The sequence below is a fragment of the Nerophis ophidion genome, linkage group LG01, assembly GCF_033978795.1.
Source record: "Nerophis ophidion isolate RoL-2023_Sa linkage group LG01, RoL_Noph_v1.0, whole genome shotgun sequence".
In the NCBI taxonomy this organism is placed as follows: Eukaryota; Metazoa; Chordata; class Actinopteri; order Syngnathiformes; family Syngnathidae; genus Nerophis; species Nerophis ophidion.
In genome coordinates, this window is record NC_084611.1 from 28,308,956 (window position 1) to 28,332,301 (window position 23,346).

The following is a 23,346-nucleotide window of genomic DNA, read 5'->3' on the forward strand; positions in this document are numbered from 1 at the left end:
TTAAAAAATGGAGACAAATATTAATGTGTTTGAATAGAAAATGTATCCAAACCTGTGTGGCCGTTTTTGGGGTTTTGTGTGTTTTTTCCTTTGTTTAGTGTTTCTTCCTGTCTCGTGCTCTTACTTTGTTCTACTTTTTGCTTTATGGTTTGTTCTGCAGCGACAAGTGCTATTCCCCTCACCTGTGCCTGGGTGGCAATTAGGAGGCTCACCTGTCCCTGGTTACCAAACAGGAGGTTTTATATAATGATGGCAGATTAACCCCAAATGTGTTTGACATTTAAAGGTCTAATTTTGGTTGGATTCCAAATCGTCCAAATTTTGTGGCAATTTTCTGGGTGCATACATTTACCAGTCAAAAAATGGAGACAACTTATCATGTGTTTGAATAAAAAATGTTTCCAAACCTTTGACCCCTTTTGACTTTTCGCTACTAGTATGAGTTGACCTCTCATAAGATGTGTTTATGATGAGTGTTTTAACTCAAAGTTGGCCTAACTTTTGATTACATTTCCAATCGTGCAACTTTTTTTGTTGCCATTTTCCTGGTACATATAAGACTGGTCAAAAGATTGGAGACAAGTTCTTCCCCTTAGTCTCACTAAAATAAAATCTCTTAACCCTTGGATGCACAATTGACCAATACCTATACTCTTCCACGACTTCAAATCAATGTGTTTTGCAATAAGCTGGGTTGTTATTGATGTGTATATCTGGTCTGTCACCTTCTACCGGGCAGAAGGGTGACACGGCAGTGCGGCTAGATCAAAAGAGACATCGGGAATGCTTTGCTGAACAACAAGTTGCTTTATTACAAGCGAGCGTCATTATACAGGACTGCAGTACCTGGAGGAGGTCAAGTCAAAAAATGTGTCCCTCCTAACCTGGAGAGGCTGAACCACAGTCTTATATTCCATCGGTTGGTGGAGTGGCCGTGCCAGCAACTTGAGGGTTCCAGGTTCGATCCCCGCTTCCACCATTCTAGTCACTGCTGTTGTGTCCTTAGGCAAGACACTTTACCCACCTGCACCAAGTGTCACCCACACTGGTTTAAATGTAGCTTTGATATAGGGTTTCACAATGTAAAGTGTTTAGAGTCACTAGAGAAAAACACGATATAAATATAATTCACTTCACTTAACTCCTGCGTCTGGGTATGTTAATTCAGAAGAACACAACCTGACCATGTAAGGAGATGTTCATGTGAAAGTGTCTTCAAAACAACTGATTTAAGTCATAACTTGAATGTTGGTTTTGACCAAAGACAGGTAGTCTCTTCTCAAGGATAGGGCTATCACTTTTGCATTCAGACCCAATTAGAGCCTCTTTTCCTACGAGAAGTAGGGATGATACTCGAAACCGGTTTTCCCGGTTGTTTGATAAGAAAAGAACCGAGTCCTCGGACTTGAACCCCTTTTTGATAACCAGTAGCTGTTATCGAAAGAAAAAGAGTTGGTTCTTTATTCGAATCCGTCCCGACCAGAAATGCTCTGTGAGACATCACAAGAAACGACGTCACGTAGCTCAGTCATTAGGCGCAGATATCGAAAGCAGGAAAACAACGGACGGGAAAAAGCGCTCTAAGGTGTAATAAAGTTCAAAACAAAAGACATAATCCAATGAATAACTTTACTGAGAGATTTGAGCAGGGTACAAACATTGACCAACATTTTTACGACCAACGGGAAACATAGCAACCAGGCTAGCAATGCACCTCCTTTACGGCAGCTGTCGCCACATTCTTAAAGCAACCGCAGCACATACATATATATATACAACATATCCCCCTTTTTTAACTTTTGTTTTTCTTTCCTTGTAAACAAAGCAAAAACAGACTGTATATGTGCTGTCAGTCTAATTATAAATAATGCAGACGAGGCATGTTGGCTGAGTTCTTGACGTTTACTGCCGGGTGACGACATGCAACAACACTTTTCGGGGCTACCACGCATGCTCGTCACTCCCGTTGCATGCTGGGTAGTGTAGTCGTTATTTTTCCTAGCTCATAAAGAAATAATGTTAACTCAACAAAGTGTTTTTCGTTTTTTAGCTTTAACTTTTCATATTTGCAAACAACTTTTCTCTTCATAGAATTTTATTTCACTAAAGAAATGAAGTTCAAAAATGTCAAAGCATCATAACAAACAGTTATGTCAAATAGTAGCAGAAGTGCACTTTTTGGAGAACTGTATTATTTTCAGTTTTGTGCCCAAGGGACTGATTTTATTTAACACTATATTTTTATTTGTACACCTATAGTGATCACAGAGACAGGTTGTTTTCGTGTTACTGTATACTGCATATTTGTTTTTCTGAAAAATGTCACTTAATATACTTTGGGTAACAACAGTCAATATTTATTTATTTTATTTTATTTTTTTAGGGGGGTAACAGTCAATATTTATTAGATTTTATTTTTTTCTTATATAATAAAAGTGAGCTTTTGTTAAACCAAATATTGTTTTTTTTTTCCATATACAACAACCTATCTGGACTCGATAAGAGAATCGTTAAGGAATCGGTTCGATAAGAGGATTCGATAATAGGCTCGAACTTGATAATTTCTTATCAAACATCATCCCTAACGAGAAGTGATCCAATCCACCTACAAATATCAAGCTAGTGGCCTTATCTTATGTGCTCAAATTGAAATACCGCTATTTAATTAAACTTGGCGGTTCACCTTCTCCAAGTTGGATATACATTTTCACCATAAACAAAACATAATATGAGTTAATTAATTAACTTCATTATTCTTCAAAATATTTAAAACGAAGAATTGTAATATTTTTATATTCCAGGTGTTCCTCATAAAACATGTTTGTAACATGATGCCTTTTTGCATTTGTATTTATTTTTTCATCATTATTAAAAAATTGCAGTTTTTGGACTACCCACTAACTCTTCCACAAGTGGGGTCAAAAATGACCCCAAGCAATGTCTTTGGAAATTTCTATTAACCTTAAATTCTTAGCAACGCTGAGTGTGTCACTTACACTGTTGCCAATACTGTAAATTCTGAAATTCTTTACATTCTTATAACTGACTCTAACAATCAACATTATTGTTCCGCTCATGGTGCCCGCCTTGTCGTCACTCAAAAGGTACTCTCCGGCACCCATCCGGAAAACTAGTGAAAATGCACATCCTGAAAGTGGACATCGAGCGGTCAAAACACAGACAGTCATATAATGGATCCTCTGCATGCGTAGGTGAAGCTAGAACTGAATAAATTGGCACGTTAGATGACATTGGAGGTGTCATTTTGCAGGTTTTGGATTCAGGATGTGCTTGTTGTTGGCAGAGTAAGGATGGAGGTGTGCGATCAAGGTCATGGTCCACTCTTAAAGGGGAACATTATCACCAGACCTATGCAAGCGTCAATATATACCTTGATGGTGCAGAAAAAAGACCAAATATTTTTTTTTTACCGATTTCCGAACTCTAAATGGGTGAATTTTGGCGAATTAAATGCCTTTCTGTTCATCGCTCTTTTGGCGATGACGTCAGAACGTGACGTCACCGAGGTAATACAGCCGCCATTTTCATTTTCAACACTTTGCAAACACCGGTACTCAGCTCTGTTATTTTCCGTTTTTTCGGCTATTTTTTGGAACCTTGGAGACATCATGTCTTGTCGGTGTGTTGTCGGAGGGTGTAACAACACTAACAGGGAGGGATTCATTCCACCACTGGCCCGAAGATGCGAAAGTGGCAAGAAATCTGCCACCAGACCCCCATTGAATGTGCCGGAGTGTCTGCACTTTTTACCTGCGATGACAGACATGGCACAGAGATGTATGGATAACCTGCAGATGCATTTGCAACGATAGTCAACGAAATCACAAAGGTGAGTTTTGTTGATGTTGTTGACTTATGTGCTAATAAGACATATTTGGTTGCGGCGTGACTGCCAGCTAATCGATGCTAACATGCTACGCTAATCGATGCTAACATGCTATTTACCGGCGGTGCTAGAGCAGACATGGCACAGAGATGTATGGATAACCTGCAGATGCATTTGCAACTATATTACGTTTCCTTTCACCCACATTTAATGCGAATAAAACACTTACCAATCGGCGGATTTAAGTTGCCCCAGTGTCAAGAGATGCGAAAGTCCTGATCGTTTGGTCCGCACATTTTACCGGCGATGCTAACGCAGCTATTCGGCCATGCTATGGCTATGAATGGCGTCAATAGCTATTCGCTCAATAGCTTCAGTTTCTTCTTCAATACTTTCATACTCCAACCATTCCTTTCAATACATGCGTAATCTGTTGCATCGCTTAAACCGCTGAAATCCGAGTCTGAATCTGAGCTAATGTTGCTATATCTTGCTGTGCTATTCGCCATTGTTTGTTTACATTGGCAGCACTGTGTGACGTCACAGGGAAATGGATAGTGTCTTCGCAGGGAGCGAAAAAAAAGGCACTCTAAAGCTTTTTTTAGGGATATTCCGGGACCGGTAAAATTTTGAAAAAAACTTCAAAAAATACAACAAGCCACTGGGAACTGATTTTTATTGTTTTTAACCCTTTTGAAATTGTGATATTGTTCCCCCTTAATCACAGAGGCACTGTTTGAAATAGGAAAAAGGAAACACATTCGGAGAAGATTTGTCTGATCTTTTCATGTCAGTTTACACGTCAGATATTTTCTTTGTAAGTGTGTATACAAAGTATGGTTTTAGTTGCAAGCATTGCTTTCGATGGGCACCATTCAGCAACCGTTATTAAGAGCAAATGTTGTTCTTAGGCCCACATACAATGTTTTTAAGGAGATTTTTGTATTCACCAATGTTTTCTTAGCTGGGATTTGTTCGTGGGTAAGAACAAAATCTACGAGTGCTCCAGAGCACTTTTAGGGTGGCCTATTCGTTCTTAAGTGTGAAAAGTTCCCTTACTTCTATTGTCTAATGTTAAATTAATATCATAGATGTACAAGCCCAGTTTCCATATGAGTTGGGAAAGTGTGTTAGATGTAAATATAAACAGAATACAATGATTTGCAAATCAATTTCAACCCATATTCAGTTGAATATGCTACAAAGACAACATATTTGATGTTCAAACTGATAAACTTTTTTTTTTTGCAAATAATCTTTAACTTGAGAATTTGATGCCAGCAACACGTGACAAATAACTTGGGGAAGGTGGCAATAAATACTGATAAAGTTGAAGAATGCTCATCAAACACTTATGTGGAACATCCCACAGGTGTGCAGGCTAATTCGGAACAGGTGGGTGCCATGATTGGGTATAAAAACAGCTTCACAAAAAATGCTTTCACAAGAAACGATGGGGCGAGGTTCACCCCTTTGTCCACAACTGCGTGAGCAAATAGTCAAGCTGTTTAAGAACAATGATTCTCAAAGTGCAATTGCAAGACATTTAGGGATTTCAACATCTACGGTCCATAATATCATCAAAAGGTTCAGAGAATGTGGAGAAATCCCTCCATGTAAGCGGCATGGCCGGAAACCAACATTGAATGACTGTGACCTTCGATACCTCAGATGGCACTGTATCAAAAACAGACATCAATCTCTAAAGGATATCACCACATGGGCTCAGGAGTATCAGCAGCGTGAGGGAGAAGACGTCTTCGGGATGTAGTAGCTTTGCGCCTCGACTAGCTTAGCTTAGTTAATTTCGCAGCTAACTAGCTGACACAGAGTGGGTGATTTGCAAGTTTGATAAACCTACTGAATATGTTTGAGAAGGGAACAAAAAGAAAGCTGTAAAAGAATTAGAAGCACACAGATCGAAATATAGTATTTCAGCTGCAAAGGCGACAGCAGACCTTTCCGTACGTGTCGTCAAAAACAAGATATTGACTTTTGGTGCATGGTATGAGGTACATACAGTACCAGTCCAAAGTAGGACACCCTGAATTGATTTACAAGTTGAAAAACACATTCGGGTGTTACCATTTAGTGGTCAACTGTACGGAATATGTACTGTAGCGTACAATCTACTAATAAAAGTTTCAATAAACCAATCAAAAAACATTTCCTACTTATTGAGTGAGAAAATGTTGACTGGTACTGTAGCTTTAACTCAGTGTGTTTTGTTGTCCATGAAAAAAAAAAAGCTACTGTCCCTGTAGGAGTAGTTCCGTGAAGTTGCAACTGCAGAACCTTTAAGTCCCAGCGTGCCTCATTAGCTGTTGCCATTTCAGCTCTCGTCCCCTTGTTAATCACCTCAGTCGATCACCTCTGTCCAATCAGCACTACGCTGTGATTAAAAGCAGCAAGATGCATCTGGATAGTCCTGCATTTAGTCAGGTGTGTAGAAACTCTGTTTCAAAGGCCGCAGCTCTAATACTGTATTATTCACCATTATCACTGTGTGTTGGTTGTATTCATGTGTGGTGTATTATTATCATTGTAACCGCACTGACTCACTCTTTTTCAATTTTCACGTGGTGCGTACAGATATTTCGGCTAGCAAACGATTGTAAAGGGGACCTTATTTAGAAGCTGCAGCCATTCTTCTAACCATGTTGTCCATCTTAAAAGCGGATCTTGTATCTAAAATTGAATTTGTTCTCTTGATCAAACATGTATTTGTTTTAATCTGCTCAAGTAAACACCTCTCTTTGTAGGACCGCACTGTTTATGCCCGACAGTTATCTCGAATGTACGGCCGCGCCTTGCCTCGTTCAAGGTCAGTTAACTCACCTTCTGCCTTGATCATGGAGTGAACCCCCCTGGTGAGCGCCGCTGACCCTCTGTGAAAATGCAGATGAGCATAAGGCGGACGCAAAGTCCAGACCATGACCTTTGCTCCCATTGCTTCGAACAGAAGAGATTATTTTTGCAGTTGTATTCCCTTCCTTTCCCTGAGATAAGAAACTTGATTGTTGCGATCCGCTACTTGGATCACCACATATGATTTATACTTCCAGTTGTTGTATCACTGTTCTACACTCTTACCTCCTGTTTAGTCAGTAACCATGGTTCCTCATTGATCCCACCTGCTAATCACGGTTTCTGCACACCTGTCACTTTTTGATTACTCACCTATTTAAGCCCGTCCCTTTTCGTCATTCTTTCTGGGACTCTAATTTGCCTTCGAGCAACATTCACGACTGTCTATTACCCGTATGTATTTTCTCGCTAGCTCTTACGCTAAGCCACTCGATATTCCAGCTTTCATGCTGAATGTTTTTTGTTTACTCTTTTGTGTGCTTCGTGCCAAGTATAGTTTTTTTGTATTTTCTATTCCTAGCTTTCATGCTAGCGGCCTTGGTTTATTTTTGTCTGTTAGCTCCAGTGTTTTTGTTCATAGTCTGTTTTTGTTAAGTGTAATAAATCATTTAAACTTACCGTTGCTGTGTTCATGCCGACGCATCCACGAAGGGACCAATTTGGCATCACTATGCCAACCAGTCGTAACAGTAGAGTCCCAGCAAGAAAGAAAAGTTCCTTCGCGTCTGGCAACCATGAGGAGACCTTCGACGAAGGCACATGGAGGGTATTCCGAGCGATGGAGGCTGAAACTATCCGATGCAATCCAGACGATAGCATGATGTGGGACTTTGAGGGAAACCTGATTCCGATCGATGCTTCCGGGTCCGGTGAGTTTCCCTCCCTCAGCGCTCGCGCTCGTCCGCGTAGGCGGAAGCCACGAACGATGGCTTCGTGCCGCGTCAGTGACGTTCCCACTCCATGCCTCCCTCCTCATGAACACAGCAACCTACAGTCAGCATACAAGACCCCTACACCATTGTTTGGGGACCCAATAACACACTTTGCTGACAGTTTTACCGACTGGGCAAATTCCCAACTTGTGTCCCGCGCAGATGACGTCATTTCGGTGACGCCCCCCACTAACGCAAACCCGTCCTCCGTTGATGACACCATCAATGAGGAAGTTTTTTTGGAAGATTCTCTTTCTCATCCATTTTCTAATGACAATAACATTAATAATAAAATACAGAATTACCAGGACATTTTTGCTTTTTATTATTCTGGTAAATCCCATCCATCTGTTATTTCAACTCCACCTGTAAAACCTCATTCTCCGCCCAAGTCCAAGGTGTTTTCTCCCTTTTCAAAGGGACACTCTGGACAATATAGAGGGGAGGAGTCTGCCCGCCTCCAAACCTCCCACCACCCTCCCTTATGGTCAGTCCCTGACCACAGGGAACGGGTCTGGGATTCCCGTCTGGAGGGGGGGGGGGGCTATGGCCTATAGCTGTGTTGCGGAGGTAGCACAGACGCTACCTATTCTTCAAACTGTCAAACCGCAACCTCCTTTGAGGCCACCCTTACCTGTTTTTCGGCCCGTTAAACCGCTGGCTCCTCCTAGGCCGCCGCCACCTGTATTCCGCTTAGCGCTTCCTCGTAGACCTCCTCCACCTGTGTTTCCCCCGGCCAAGTCTCAACGGCCTTGTAGACCTCCTCCACCTGTTTTTCCCCCGGCCAAGTCTCAACGGCCTTGTAGACCTCCTCCACCTGTGTTCCTAACCTGGTTCCCACACCAGCTTCGGTCTCTCGCCTGGTTCACACACCAGCACCGAATCGTAGTCTGGTTCTCACGCCAGCAATTGACTCTTTCCTGGTCCTCGCACCAGCACCTGTTCCTAAGATGGAACCCACTCCAGCACCAGCCCTAAAGCTGGTACCCACTCCAGCATTAGCTCCAAAGCTGGAGACCGCTCCAGCACCAGCTCCAAAGCTGAAGTCCACACCAGCTCTTAAGTTGGAACCCACTCCAACACCTGCGTCGACGACTGCGGTTTCCACGCCGACTACTACGCCTTCTTCCACGACGGCGACGACTACGCCTTCTTCCACGACGGCGACGACTACGCCGGCCTCCACGACGGCGACGACTACGCCGACCTCTACGACGGCGACGATTACGCCAGACTCCACAACGCCGCCTTCTTCGGCAGCAACGCCTGCTCCTCGGCTGAAGCCAACGCCTGCTCCTCGGCTGAAGCCAACGCCTGCTCCTCGGCTGAAGCCAACGCCTGCTCCTCGGCTGAAGCCAACGCCTGCTCCTCGGCTGAAGCCAACGCCTGCTCCTCGGCTGAAGCCAACGCCTGCTCCTCCGCCGGCCTCTGCACCTGCTCCTCCGCCGGCCTCTGCTACTTGGATCACCACATATGGTTTATACTTCCAGTTGTTGTATCACTGTTCTACACTCTTACTTCCTGTTTAGTCAGTCACCATGGTTCCTCATTGATCCCACCTGTTAATCACGGTTTCTGCACACCTGTCACTTTTTGATTACTCACCTATTTAAGCCCGTCCCTTTTCGTCAATATTTCTGGGACTCTAATTTGCCTTCGAGCAACATTCACGACTGTCTACTACCTGTATGTATTTTCTCGCTAGCTCTTACGCTAAGCCACTCGATATTCCAGCTTTCATGCTGAATGTTTTTTGTTTACCCTTTTGTGTGCTTTGTGCCAAGTATAGTTTTTTTGTATTTTCTATTCCTAGCTTTCATGCTAGCGCCCTTGGTTTATTTTTGTCTGTTAGCTCCAGTGTTTTTGTTCATAGTCTGTTTTTGTTAAATGTAATAAATCATTTAAACTTACCGTTGCTGTGTTCATGCCGACGCATCCACGAAGGGACCAATTTGGCATCACTATGCCAACCAGTCGTAACAGTGATTATACTTTTTGTTTTTCACCTCTAGTTTACCTTCATTAACCTGTACGTCCCCAATTGGTTACAGCAAGATATACTAACCTTGAAAGGTTATACAAAATATATTAACTATGCATATGTTTATGTATATATATGTGTGTGTGTGTGTGTGTCTGTGTGTGTGTATGTATGTATGTATGTATGTATGTGTGTGTAATCTCCATTTATTGTACTATTATGTATATTTATGTGATTTATATATATGCATACATATGTGTGTATACATACCTACATACATATGTGTGTGTATTTATATATATATATATATACGTAGAAGGGAATAAGCGGTAGAAAATGGATGGATGTATATTTACTGTATATATACATATATACACACATATGTATAAATATATATAAGCACATATATGTGTGTATAAATATATATATATGTATGTATACATGTATATACATATCTATATATATATATATATATATATATATATACACATATATATATATATATGTATATATATATATATATATATATATGTATACATATATGTGTGTATATATATATATATATATATATATATATATATATATATAAAATACTCACCTGTACCGTTAGAGCAACCCTTTCGGACCAAATCTTTTGGCTCATCAAGGGGTCTCTCCATTGGTTTTATGTTCGACCTGGAAAATGTTGAAGACCCCTACGTTTGTTTTTTTTGTTAAATTCCATTTGTATTTGGGCCAAGGGAGACAATAGCATACCAGGGGATTTTGTGGTGAAACACTTTACTCAAAAATCACTGCTTTTTGTTGAAATAGCAACACAATTTGATTAAATTTAAGTATTTCTCATGATAAACAAGAAGGTAGAAAAATAATAGAAAAAGTTACCTTTTACTTTTCTATGGAAAATAATTGCTTGTATTGGGAGACTAAGCTGTCCAGTGAGAGTTCACTTTGGTGAAAAAGGATTTCTTATTGATGGTACGTATCGCCGCCTATGGGACTGGAGTGGGACAGCATCGCACAACATCTCGGTCATACTAGTAATTATTCTGCATTAGTGGAAGTCTCTACTCTATGTAAAGCTACTCTAGTTTGATTGAATTTCACTAGGTTTTACTTAGTAAACCTGTTGTAACACACATTGTAAAAATCCACACAAAATATAATAGATTATAATAAAAGCAGTGTGGAGGGGGGCGTGGTCGGCGCACTTGCTGCAGGAGCGGGGTGTGCTGGGACCTGCTACAAAACACAGCTGACAGGTGATTAGATTGCCCAGCTGGGATTGATCATCTAATCACCTGTTGTCCTTATCAGTAGCGGCCGGGGCCAGGATGAGGGGTTGGTTGGTGGAGAAAGACACACAGACGCTGGAGAGCCGTAGAGTGGAGAGCGGAGTCGAGCAACAGATGTGAAGGAGGGCTCCTGGTGTGTGGACGTAATAAAAACATGGTTGAACCCTGACTGCCGGACTCTTGGTACGATTACTGGTATTCAGAAGAACCCACCTAAAGGCACTTCTACAAGCAGTTTTTTTTATTTACCATGCACAACATCCAACTTTTTCTCCATGTATGCTGTGAATATGTATGGATATTATTACACAGTTGTGACAACAGGTGCAGCATAAAAAAAATAATAAAATAAAAAACACATTTTTTCCACAACCTTTTTTCCGCCGTCTTGCACTCTGTAGTGATACGCACGTTCCCCTTTAATTGGTCCGAGCACGCTAACCTTTCACAACGTATTAATGATGAGTTTAATATCACGGTGTAGTACCCCGAGGACTGATAGAGCAATCTGATGGGAAGGAAAAGAAGAAGATTAGGTGAAATAATTATAGCGTGTACAATTATGAGTGACATGCCGCCGTGACAATATTCATATTATTAGAGAATGTGGAGATGATATAAGACATGATATCTGACACCAGCCACATTAGACCAAGTGATTAGCAGGTCGGTTTCTCAATTTTACATCACGTATTGATATGCTAAAAATGCTGTTCAGGGATGCAGGTGTTGTACATGTAATTCTTCCAAAAGGACATATTTCTCTTGTCTTGATGACAAAAAATGTTGTATATTATCCGAAGATAGATAGAAGGCAATAAAAGACAATGTGATGATAGCCGTAGAATCGAAGATGGCAATTGATATGGTAGTTCACTGGCCATCAGACTTTTTACCTTTGCATGAAGTTAAAAAGTGTATGCATAACCTGCTCAGTGGCCTTGTGGTTAGAGTGTCCGCCCTGAGACTGGAAGGTCGTGAGTTCAAACCCCGGCCGAGTCATACCTAGGACTATAAAAATGGGACTCATTACCACCCTGCTTGTCACTCAGCATCAAAGGTTGGAATTGGAGGTTAAATCACCAAAATGATACCCGAGTGCGGCCACCGCTGTTGCTGACTGATCCCCTAACCTCCCAGGGGGTGAACATGGGGATGACACACTGACAAAGCTTAACCTATTGTGACTATAACAATCTACTAGGTTAATTTAGGTTGCTTCTCTTTCTTCCCCTCCATTTTTCTGCATACTTTTGTATCTCTAATTATCATTACATATACGTATTGTTGCATTTGAACAACTGTATTGTTGATAATAGATTTAAATTATTGGTATTGTTCATTATCAACAGCACTGTATTGCTCCATTTGTAGTGTAATACTGCTCATTGTCATTTCTGGATTAGTATTTATTTCGCTAACTGCTTCTTTGCTATCACTTTTACCATCATTTTTGTACACATCATATTTGCTGATGTTGCTCTGTTGTTGTCTTGGTTGTTGTTGTTTTTGTCTCTTTGTCTAATCCCCCTCTTGTCCCCACAATTTCCCCCTCTGTCTTCATTTTTTTTTTCTCTTTGAATTCCCTCCTGCTCCGGCCCGGCTGCAGCAAATGATAATATAAACACATTTAATAAAGTCAAATTCAAATAAAGCCACAAGAGAAGTATCTTTCACTTCTCTTTTGTAAAGTAAGTCTGAACAGCCGATATGGGCATCTACATCAACAATATAATTTACCTGAGAAGCTGGACAGGACAAAAAAAATAAAAAAATACATGGTATTTTGAGAGGTGAAGTCGGACAAAGTAGGACATCACTGAAGGCCTAGGTGAGAAACGCACAGTTCACAACTAGTTTATAGAGTTAATTACTTCCAGGCCTGACTGTGGTAAGTAGGATAATTGTAATACATCAGATATTGTCATAGTTACAGAATTAAAAAAATTAAAAAAACGGTTTGCGACCATCTAAATAAGTGTTTGAACATAATTAAATCCCGCTAAACCAGGGGTCACCAGCGCAGTGCCCGCGGGCACCAAGTCGCCCATAAGGACCAGATGAGTAGCCCACTGGCCTGTTCTAAACATAGCTCAAATAGCAGCACTTACCAGTGAGCTGCCTCCATTTTTTAAATTTTATTTATTTACTAGCAAGCTGGTCTCGCTTTGCTCGACATTTTTAATTTTAAAAGAGACAAAACTTAAATAGAATTTGAAAATCCAAGAAATTATTTGAAAGACTTGGTCTTCACTTGTTTAAATAAATGATTTTATTTTTTTTACTTTGCTTCTTATAACTTTCAGAAAGACAATTTTAGAGAAACCTTAAAAATAATTTTAGGATTTTTAAACACATATACCTTTTTACCTTTTAAATTCCTTTCTCTTCTTTCCTGACAATTTAAATCAATGGTCAAGTAATTTTTTTTATCGTAAAGAATAATAAATATATTTTTTATTTAATTTTAGCTTCTGTTTTTTTGACAAAGAATATTTGTGAAATATTTTTTCAAAATTATTATGATTAAAATTCCCCAAAGATATTCTGGCAAATCCAGAAAATCTGTAGAATCAAATTTAAATCTTATTTCAAAGTGGATTTTAACCTGTTTAAAACATGTCATCCAAATTTTAAAATTAATCTTAATCAGGAAAAAATACTAATGATGTTCCATAAATTCTTTTTTTAATTTTTTCAAATAGATTCGAATTAGCTAGTTTTTCTCTACATTTTTTTCGGTTGAATATTGAATTTTAAAGAGTCGAAATGGAAGATACCATTCAATTAAGTGTTTTTTTCATCATTTCTTCTCTACAAAAAACCTTCCGTAAAAGGAAAAAAAATGTACGATGGAATGACAGGGAGAAATACCAATTTTTTTATATATATATAGATTTATTTATTAAAGGTAAATCGAGCAAATTGGCTATTTCTGGCAATTTATTTAAGTGTGTATCAAACTGGTAGCCCTTCGCATTAATCAGTACCCAAGAAGTAGCTCTTGATTTCAAAAAGGTTGGTGACCCCTGCTCTAAACTGTCAAAATAACACCAATATACTCCGGTCACTCGTTTCGCCTTGAGTGTATTTTACCGTAGATCAAAATATTCAACAGTAGCCCAGAGGATCCTTCATGTCACACATTTACTTTATAAAACCAGTCAAACATGCACAAGTCAAACACAGAGAGTGAACAACTATCAGTAACTGCTGAAAAAAAAGAAGCAGTAGGATCATACACTTGTATTTGTATGTAAATTGTTAAGCATGTTTCAAATAAACTATACCAAACTATACCATACTGGTTTCAATTCGGGCTACAGTACTCTGGAATGCCCTTTCGGTAACAGTTAGAGATGCTACCTCAGTAGAAGCTTAAATAAAATAACTCATTGGTATACTCTAGCCTTTAAATAGACCCCCTTTTTAGACCAGTTGATCTGCAGTTTCTTTTTTTTTCTCCTCTGCCCCACTCTCCCTTATGGAGGGGTGGGGGGCATAGGTCTGGTGGACATGGATGAAGTGCTGGCTGTCCAGAGTCGGGACCCGGGGTGGACTGCTCGCCTGTGCATCGGTTGGGGAAATCTCTGCGCTGTTGGCCCGTCTCCGCTCGGGATGGTCTCCTGCTGGCCACACTATGGACTGGACTCTCACTATTATGTTAGATTAGTGGTTCTTAACCTGGGTTCGATCGAACCCTAAGGGTCCGGTGAGTCGGCCTCAGGGGTTCGGCAGAGCCTCCGCCGCGGAGGTCAAGTCACACCCGACTCCTCGTGTAAATAAAAACTTCTCCCTGTCGGCGTATTATGGATACCCCCCCAAAAATGTTCCCTCTAATTTTCCATATGTGTGAGCTAAATAACAAGTTTAATGTTTTATTATTATAATCAAATGACAGCAGTCATTTCCATGATATTATTTTGTAATATAAGTGTTTTGGCCCACCTAAAATAACATTTTGTTTTTCATGAGCTGTGCATGAGTATTATATGTCTGGGTGGGGGTTCCTGCTTTGGAAATAATGTGTACCCCTTTCAGATATCGCATTTAGTTCCCACTAAAACATTCACATGTTGCACAATGAGATGTACACATGGGGTCATGTGTACATTCCTGTAAATTTCTGTTTCTAAAATATACCTTTATTAGTATTTTTTTAATATAATACTAACATTTATAATTACGGTTCGGGTTCAGTGAATTCGCATATGAAACTAGTGGGGTTCGGTACATATTATGTTATGGCAGGGGGGGGGGGTCCTCTCCAAGGTTTCTCATAGTCATTCACTTTGACATCTCACTGGGTTGAGAGTTTTTCCTTGCCCTTATGTGGGCTCTGAACAGCCCTTTGAGACACTTGTGATTTAGGGCTCTATAAATAAACATTGATTGATTGTCATTGTAGCTGAGATAGGCACTGTCACGCCAAATTTCTTCCCCCCTATAAAAACCTTCCCCCCGGAAGAAACTACTTGAAGAACCCCAATGAGGGTGGAAGGACCTTAAAGCAGCCCACACAGCTGCCTGTTTTAAAAGCATTATAATTGGCTGATTGTCATAGGTGAAAAATAACGGTGAGGAGAATATATTAGCATTTCAGCATGCTAACCTTTCAAGCTATTTTTGTTTCGCTAATTTTGCAGCTGTAACCCTTAAAGGTGAGGAAAAAATATTAGCATTCCAGCATGCTAACCTTTCAAGCTATTTTTGCTTTGCTAATTTTGCAGCTGTAACCCCTAAGAGTCATATAACTTGGTATTGTCACGCCCTCATTGGGGTCCTTCAGGCATTGGAGGGGCTCTCACGCCAAATTTCTTCCGGGGGGAAGGTTTTTGTAGGGGGGAAGAAATTTGGCGTGACAGCACCAGCGCCCCCCGCGACCCCAAAAGGGAATAAGCGGTAAAAAATGGATGGATAAAATAAAGGCAATGATTGACCATTACAATTTCTTCCGTGTGGCAGATTGATTGGCATCCCTGAGTGTATTTGTCAAAACAAACTGGGAGAATTTGTGTGAAAGAATAGAGACAAAAAGGCCAGAAGTGTGTCCGGACGAGTCGAAATCTTGACATTTGTTTTGAGCCCACCCGGGGTTTCGCTAGCTATTGCACTTCTACATGTGTAAACCTTGAATTGATTCTCTAGCTGCACTTTGTTTGCACATTCAAAAGATTCACCTGAGAGTGTTCCTAAAAAAATTGCATGTTTTCTTTGCCGAGCCGGAAAAAAAAGGGTTGAATAACTTAAGCCCGGCTTGGTATACACAAAAAAGAAGAAGGAAGAAAAGAGAAGACGAGTGGAAAAAAATGTGTCTGCCCGAGCGTAAAATTAGCAATTACATTGACTGTCATCAGTAATGACAATTTGAGCCCAGAAAGAAGGGGTTAATGTCCGACGCTCAGACTGTAATGTGGCCGTTGCACCTGTGTGCAGTCGCTCACTGAGGCTGTGTGTTGGTGACTGGGGGGGAAAAAAAACAACAACAATGCCACACAACAGATAAGCCAAGATGGCCGCCATCTGCTGGGAAAGCTTACCGGGGCAATTTATTTTTTAAGACCCGTGTTGACCTTGATTGTGACACAACACAATTTGTAGTCTTGTGAGATCGCCTGGTGTATTTTTTTTTTACTCTCAGTTTGGACACTAGAATACAGCAACAAATATAGTTGGGGGGTTTTATTGCATTACTTGATACAAATAAAAGTATTAGCACATCCAATGAAGCAGCATGTTTAATTATGTCATCAAAGGGCACACAATACATACCTAACCTGACACACTTCGCATGTGTCAGGTGTATCTCTAAAGTTTCTATGGTAGTATGTGTTTGTGTGTATATATATACACATATATATGTATAGTCAGCCACCGATTGTGCAAGTTCTCCCACTTAAAATGATGACAGAGGTCTGTAATTTTCATCATAGGTACACTTCAACTGTGAGAGAAAGAATGTGAAAAAAAATCCAGAAATTCACATTGTAGGAATTTTAAAGAATGTACAGTATTTGTAAATTATGGTGGAAAATAAGTATTTGGTCAACCATTCAAAGCTCTCACTGATGGAAGGAGGTTTTGGCTCAAAATCTCACGATACATGGCCCCATTCATTCTTTCCTTAACACGGATCAATCGTCCTGTCCCCTTAGCAGAAAAACAGACCCAAAGCATGATGTTTCCACCCCCATGCTTCACAGTAGGTTTGGTGTTCTTGGAATGCAACTCAGTATTCTTCTTCCTCCAAACCCTACGAGTTGAGTTTATACCAAAATGGATACACGGATGATACAGCAGAGGATTGGGAGAATGTCATGTGGTCAGATGAAATCAAAATATAACTTTTTGGTATGAACTCAACCCGTCGTGTCCATTAATCTTTGAAAGGTTTGTGCTGCCCCCTTCAGGCCAAAAGGCATACACAGGAACTCAAAAAGCCCAAACGGGGTTATTACTGCGGTCTTGGGCACGTCCTCGGCGTGCACCGGAACCTGGTGATAACCGCAAACTAGGTCTACCTTCGAAAAAATGGCACCACAAGCCAGGCGCGCCGAAATGTCCTGAATGTGCGGAATAGGGTAGCGGTTGTGCGTTGTGATGTTATTGAGGCGGCGAAAATCTCCACAAGGGCGCCAGGAACCGTCTGATTTAGGCACCATGTGCAAGGGCGAAGCCCACGGGCTGTTAGAACGCCTAACGATGCCTAAACGCTCCACAGTAGCAAAGTCCTCATTAGCGATGGTCGATTTGGCCGCGTCAAGACGACGTGCGTGCGCAAAAACTGACGGGCCCACCGTGGGAATGAAATGTTCAAAGCTGTGTTTAATGTCCGCGGTGGAAAAAGCGGGACTGGTTAACGACGGAAAATCCACCAGCAAATGCTGAAAAACGTCACCAGATACCAAAATATTAGCGGGCGTTAACGGTCCAAGTCCCCCTGCCTTACATGTAAAAGTTGAAAAAGACACAACATCAATCAATCGGCGGTTAGCAACATCAACAATCAGTCCATTAGCAAACAGAAAATCTGCGCCAATAATGAGGACCGCAATTGCGGCGATAATAAAATCCAACTGGAAATTAGGTCCATGGAAGCACACAGTCACCAACCTGGAGCCGAAAGTGTCGATTGACGAGCCGTTGGTGGCACTCAGCAGCGGCCTGCAGCCACCTGTCGCCTTGTCGGCATCCGTGGCAGGTAGCAGGCTGACTTGCGAACCGGAGTCCACCAGGAAACACCTCCTCGACGACGAGTCAGTGATGAAAAGCAGCTCACATGCATCGCCAGCGCCCACAGCCGCTACTGAACGCCGGCGTTGGAGTTTACCGGGGCCGTGAAGGAGCATGGAGGAACAAACCGTCGAGCTTTGGCGCTAAAACGTTGATGGAAGAAACACTGGCCTATTTTGACTCCCGCCACTACCGCTGGGTCTGCGTTCTCCATTGTCAGCAGCGGGGCTGCTTCTACACTCTGCACGGCAAACCGTCTGGAAGCCACAAGCACCCGGTCAGCTTCTTCAGCCAAGTCCCGGTAATCGCGGGCGGCCAGAGAAGTGGAGTTACCTAGCGCTGCAGGGGCCGCCGGTGGAAGCCGCCACAAGAAAAGGTGTGGAAAAGTGAACCCGCCCTCTTTGGATCCCAGCAGCGACAGCATACCGTCCATCTAATCCACGGCGGTGCCATCGCCCAAACCCGGCAGGGAAAGAAGTCTATCTGCCCTCCCAGCGTCAGTCGGACTAAATCTCCGAAGCAGGAGATTCTTGAGGGCGGGGTACTTGCCGCTTTGTGGAGGGTTTCGCAAAAGCTGCATAGCGCGGCGAGTAGTCCCCTGGTCGAGAGCCGTCACAACTAAGTGATACCGGGAGTCGTCACCGTCGATTCCCCGCAGGTTGAAAAGCGACTCGATGGGCTGGAACCATGCTGCCGCGTCACTCTGCCAGAACTACGGAAGTTTGCAGTTTGCTGGAGTTGCAGGTTGCTGGAGCTGGGACGACATGGCCGATGAAGACACCTCTTCCACGTGAAACATAGTCGGGGTCACCAATGTGGCAAATGCAAGAAACAGAACGTTGTCTCTTTAAGGTCTTTATTGTAGACTGGCAACATGGGAGAGAGAAGCCAACTTACACAACACAACATGCACTTTTAAAGTGTTTCCCAGGAGAACAAACCACACCCCTTCTGCTGGGTGTGAGCAAGGTCCTAGTGCCCGCCACAGTATTCTGTTTATATTTTCCCAATTCATATGGAAGCTTCACGGTGGCAGAGGGGTTAGTGCGTCTGCCTCACAATACGAAGCTCCTGGAGTCCTGGGTTCAAATCCAGGCTCGGGATCTTTCTGTGTGGAGTTTGCATGTTCTCCCCGTGAATGCGTGGGTTCCCTCTGGGTACTCCGGCTTCCTCCCACTTCCAAAGACATGCACCTGGGGATAGGTTGATTGGCAACACTAAATGGTCCCTAGTGTGTGAATGTGAGTGTGAATGTTGTCTGTCTATCTGTGAGTTGGCGACTTGTCCAGGGTGTACGCCGCCTTCCGCCCGATTGTAGCTGAAATAGGCGCCAGCGCCCCCCGCGACCCCAAAAGGGAATAAGCAGTAGAAAATGCATGGAATTCATATGGAAATGGAGTTTGTACAAAGAAGAAACATGACAAACATTCTCAATTTATTTCATTTATCCGTTCATTCATTCTCAAAATAATCTTATTTATCTCATCAAATGAAATATGACTTACTCCACCAATTATAATTATTATTAAATTATTATAATTATTTATTTATTCATTTTTATTGTTATTACTTATGGAGTATATTGTGAATACATTGAGAACAGGAAGTGAAGAAAAAGTTTTAGCAACTGTTATGTAAAAGAAAAGGGGTAGGATTAAATAAGCTCTGATTCTTCCTACTCCTTTTCGAACATGTTGAAAAGAAAAAAATGGAAATTATGATGTATCATGTTGTATGCTTGCATGTTCGAAATAAACTCAAACTAAAACGTGAGCTTTGATGACGTTACAACGTCTGTGTTAAGTGAAGTGTTAGGAGTCAAGTTGGCCGCCATTCAGGTGTAAAAAACTATTAATGCATTTTTGATTAGAAGTCTTGGTAATCATTTTTAATTTGAGTCAAACCACATTATTATTGAGATTCCGACTTTTAATTGTATTTTAATATTATGGCGTATTTTAGTATTTAAATTCAACTTACGACGTCCTCCACTTACCCCTTCTTTTTTACACCCCTAAATGTGTTTTATTTACTTTTCAACAGATGTATTGTATTAACTTTCAAAATACTTTACCATTGAAATAAAGTCAGAAAAAGACAAATCTTCACAGAGTTGGGATAGGGGTCGGCAACCAAAAAAGAGCCAAAAATACAAAAAACGTATCTGTCGGGAGCCGCAAAAAATGAAAAACTGTATATAAGTCTTATAATAAGGGCAACACATGACGTAAGTGTCTATATTAGCTAGAATAGCCTACTATCAAAATGACTATGTGTTGCAGGCTGAAGCAAATCTCCGTTGACAGAAATGTTGAAATGTAATATTTATTCTACACATTTTTACAACATTTGAAAATATGTTAGTAAATCAGAGGCTACTCAGAAGGTGAGATAACCACTCCCTCCCCCTGTTGCAAGTCTCAAGTTGTATGTTATATTATGTGTTTGTGCTTTGCTAAGGAGTTTTTTTTTATGTCCCACTCCAGACTGAGCCCCTTTATCTAATAACATTTTCAAGCTTGTATTCATGTCTGGAAAAAAAAAAAAATGATGCGGACTTTCGGGAAACTCTTGTCTTATTTTTAATAAAATATACGCCACCCACACATACCCCACGCCCCAGCCAACACCTTGATGCAAATCTCTTTGGGGTGATGGATGGCTGGGCAGCACCTGAAGAGTTGCAGCCTTCCCGCATAGCCCCCACTGCCTCCCCTCTGTTGCAAGTCTCGAGTTGTATGTTGTATCATGTGTATGTGCTTTGCTTTGGAGGTTTTTTTTTCCCCACTCCAGACTGGGCGCCTTCATCTAATTACATTTTCAAGCCTGTATTCCTGTCTGGAAAAATAACAAAAAACGATAATGCCAAATTTCACGAAACTCCTATCTTTGTTTTAATAAAAATATACGCCACCCACATATACCCCTCGTCCCATCCAACACCCGTGACGCAAACCCCTTAGGGGTGATGGATGACTAGGCAGCACCTGAAGAGCTGCAGCCTGCTTCCGTAGTCCCCACTCCCTCCCCTCTGTTGCATGTCTTGAGTTGTATGTTGTATGATCTGTATGTGCTTTGCTAAGGAGTTTTTTTTTTTTCCCCCACTCCAGACTGGGCACTTCATCAAATTACATTTCCAAGCTTGTATTCCTGTCTGAAAAAAAAATAAAAATGACAATGCCGACTTTCTGGAAACTGTCGTCTTAGTTTTACTTGGTAATTTACACAAGCAGCAAAAGTCCCATTCATTCAAGATTATTCTGCAGCTCTCATAAAAAAATACCAAATAAATAAATAACCATCTGTCCTTCCTTTGAGAAGAAGCACTTTTTAAAATCCCTACGCCTTCATTCATCAGCACAATGTCATCTATCCCCGTGGCGGCGGGAATGCAAATGAGGTGGATGCGCACTCGGTGGCCCGTTGTAAATAATTTACTGTTTTGTTTTATTGGAAACTGAGACGCAACATTATTTTCCGCGAGGGCTCCCCTTGGCCAAGGTCTGCAGACACATTCATCCCGGACGCTCCGAGCAAACTCATACGAGTTTTATTACATGATCCCTCTCAGAGTTAAAGAGAGGCCTCACGTGGCACCGGTCACTGCAGTGTTGTTAGTGTGATGACATGATGCATCACGCCGCGTTTAAAGCCATATGGCAGAAGCCTGCAAATGTGATGTATTAGTTATGTATTGCTGGCCACATTTGGACTGTTTTTCTAACAGTGATGAATGACATGTTATCCAGCAGGCATTGGCAAAAGAATACCCACAGAAAAGGATCCATATGCTTATAAACAGATGTGTTGCGGCGAACGCTGAGCCCTCACCCTCTCCATCACGCTCTCCTGACGCACAACATCATTCACCTCAGTTCTCTTCAAGGCTAATAAAAGCACCTTTTTACTTGTCAGCCGCCGTGGGGGTTATTTAATAAAACTCCCTCATGGGTGTCCAAAACAGTGTTGTGAATATTGTCGATGGATTATGATGTGCATGGGTCGTGGATTAACACCACACTCTTATATGAGGGGCCATTAGGGACGTTATTCAGAATTACCTCTTACATACACTACTGAAATGCTCTCACATACTCTTAAACTCGGTTTCTTTGCGCTTTTTGCGCAATGAAAAAAAGAGAGAACAAATTGTTACTTTTTTATCCCTTTGCTTGTGGAAGGGACAGGCTTACGTGGAAGAGGTCTTAATAAGGAAGCCACTACGCTGCCTTTTTATCACGGTCCATATCAGGGGTGTCAAACTCATTTTAGAGCAGGGGGTCACATGGAGGAAAATCTACTCGCAAGTGGGCCGTCAAGTATATCAATATTTGACTTAGGTGATATATATATACAACTGATTAGAATGTTTTTGCTTTTTTCACAACATTTTAATGGTCAGACATTGTAAAATATTATCAATGGCTAATGGCATATTTTTACCATGTTGTACTTCAAGCTTTTCATCTCGTAGACAGCTATTACCCCTCCATTATTGTTGGTTCTGTTGATTTCATTAAGTTCATATCCTTCCATCCATCCATTTTCTACCGTTCCCCTTGGGGTCGCGGGGGGCACTGGTGCTTATCTCAGCTACAATCGGGCGGAAGGCGGGGTACACCCTGGACAAGTCGCCACCTCCTCGCAGGGCCAACACAGATAGACAGACAACATTCACACTCACATTCACACACTAGGGACCATTCAGTGTTGCCAATCAACCTATCCCCAGGTGCATGTCTTTGGAAGTGGGAGGAAGCCGGAGTACCCGAAGGGAACCCACTCATTCACGGGGAGACCATGCAAACTCCACAGAAAGATCCCGAGCCCGGGATCGAACCCAGGACTACTCAGGACCTTCGTATTGTGAGACACATGCACTAACCCCTGTTCCACCGTGAAGCCCAAGTTCACATCCTAATCTATTCCTTTTTTAGCATCCATCCATATTCCTAAGATAGCAATCACTTTAAAGGCTTCATGTTGTTTTACTTTGCATACAAGCTTCTGCTGTTTAAATAAATAATCAACAGTTCGTTGTTAAATTCAATGCTGTTTTTATTCTAATACTATATTTGTTTGTTTAATAACAGGTATTCCTGATATGGAAGAAAAACATTTCTTCTAAGTCTATTTCCTACTTTGATTCCAGACTATTGTGATGTACGCTGCAGAAGGTTTTTGTTCCAT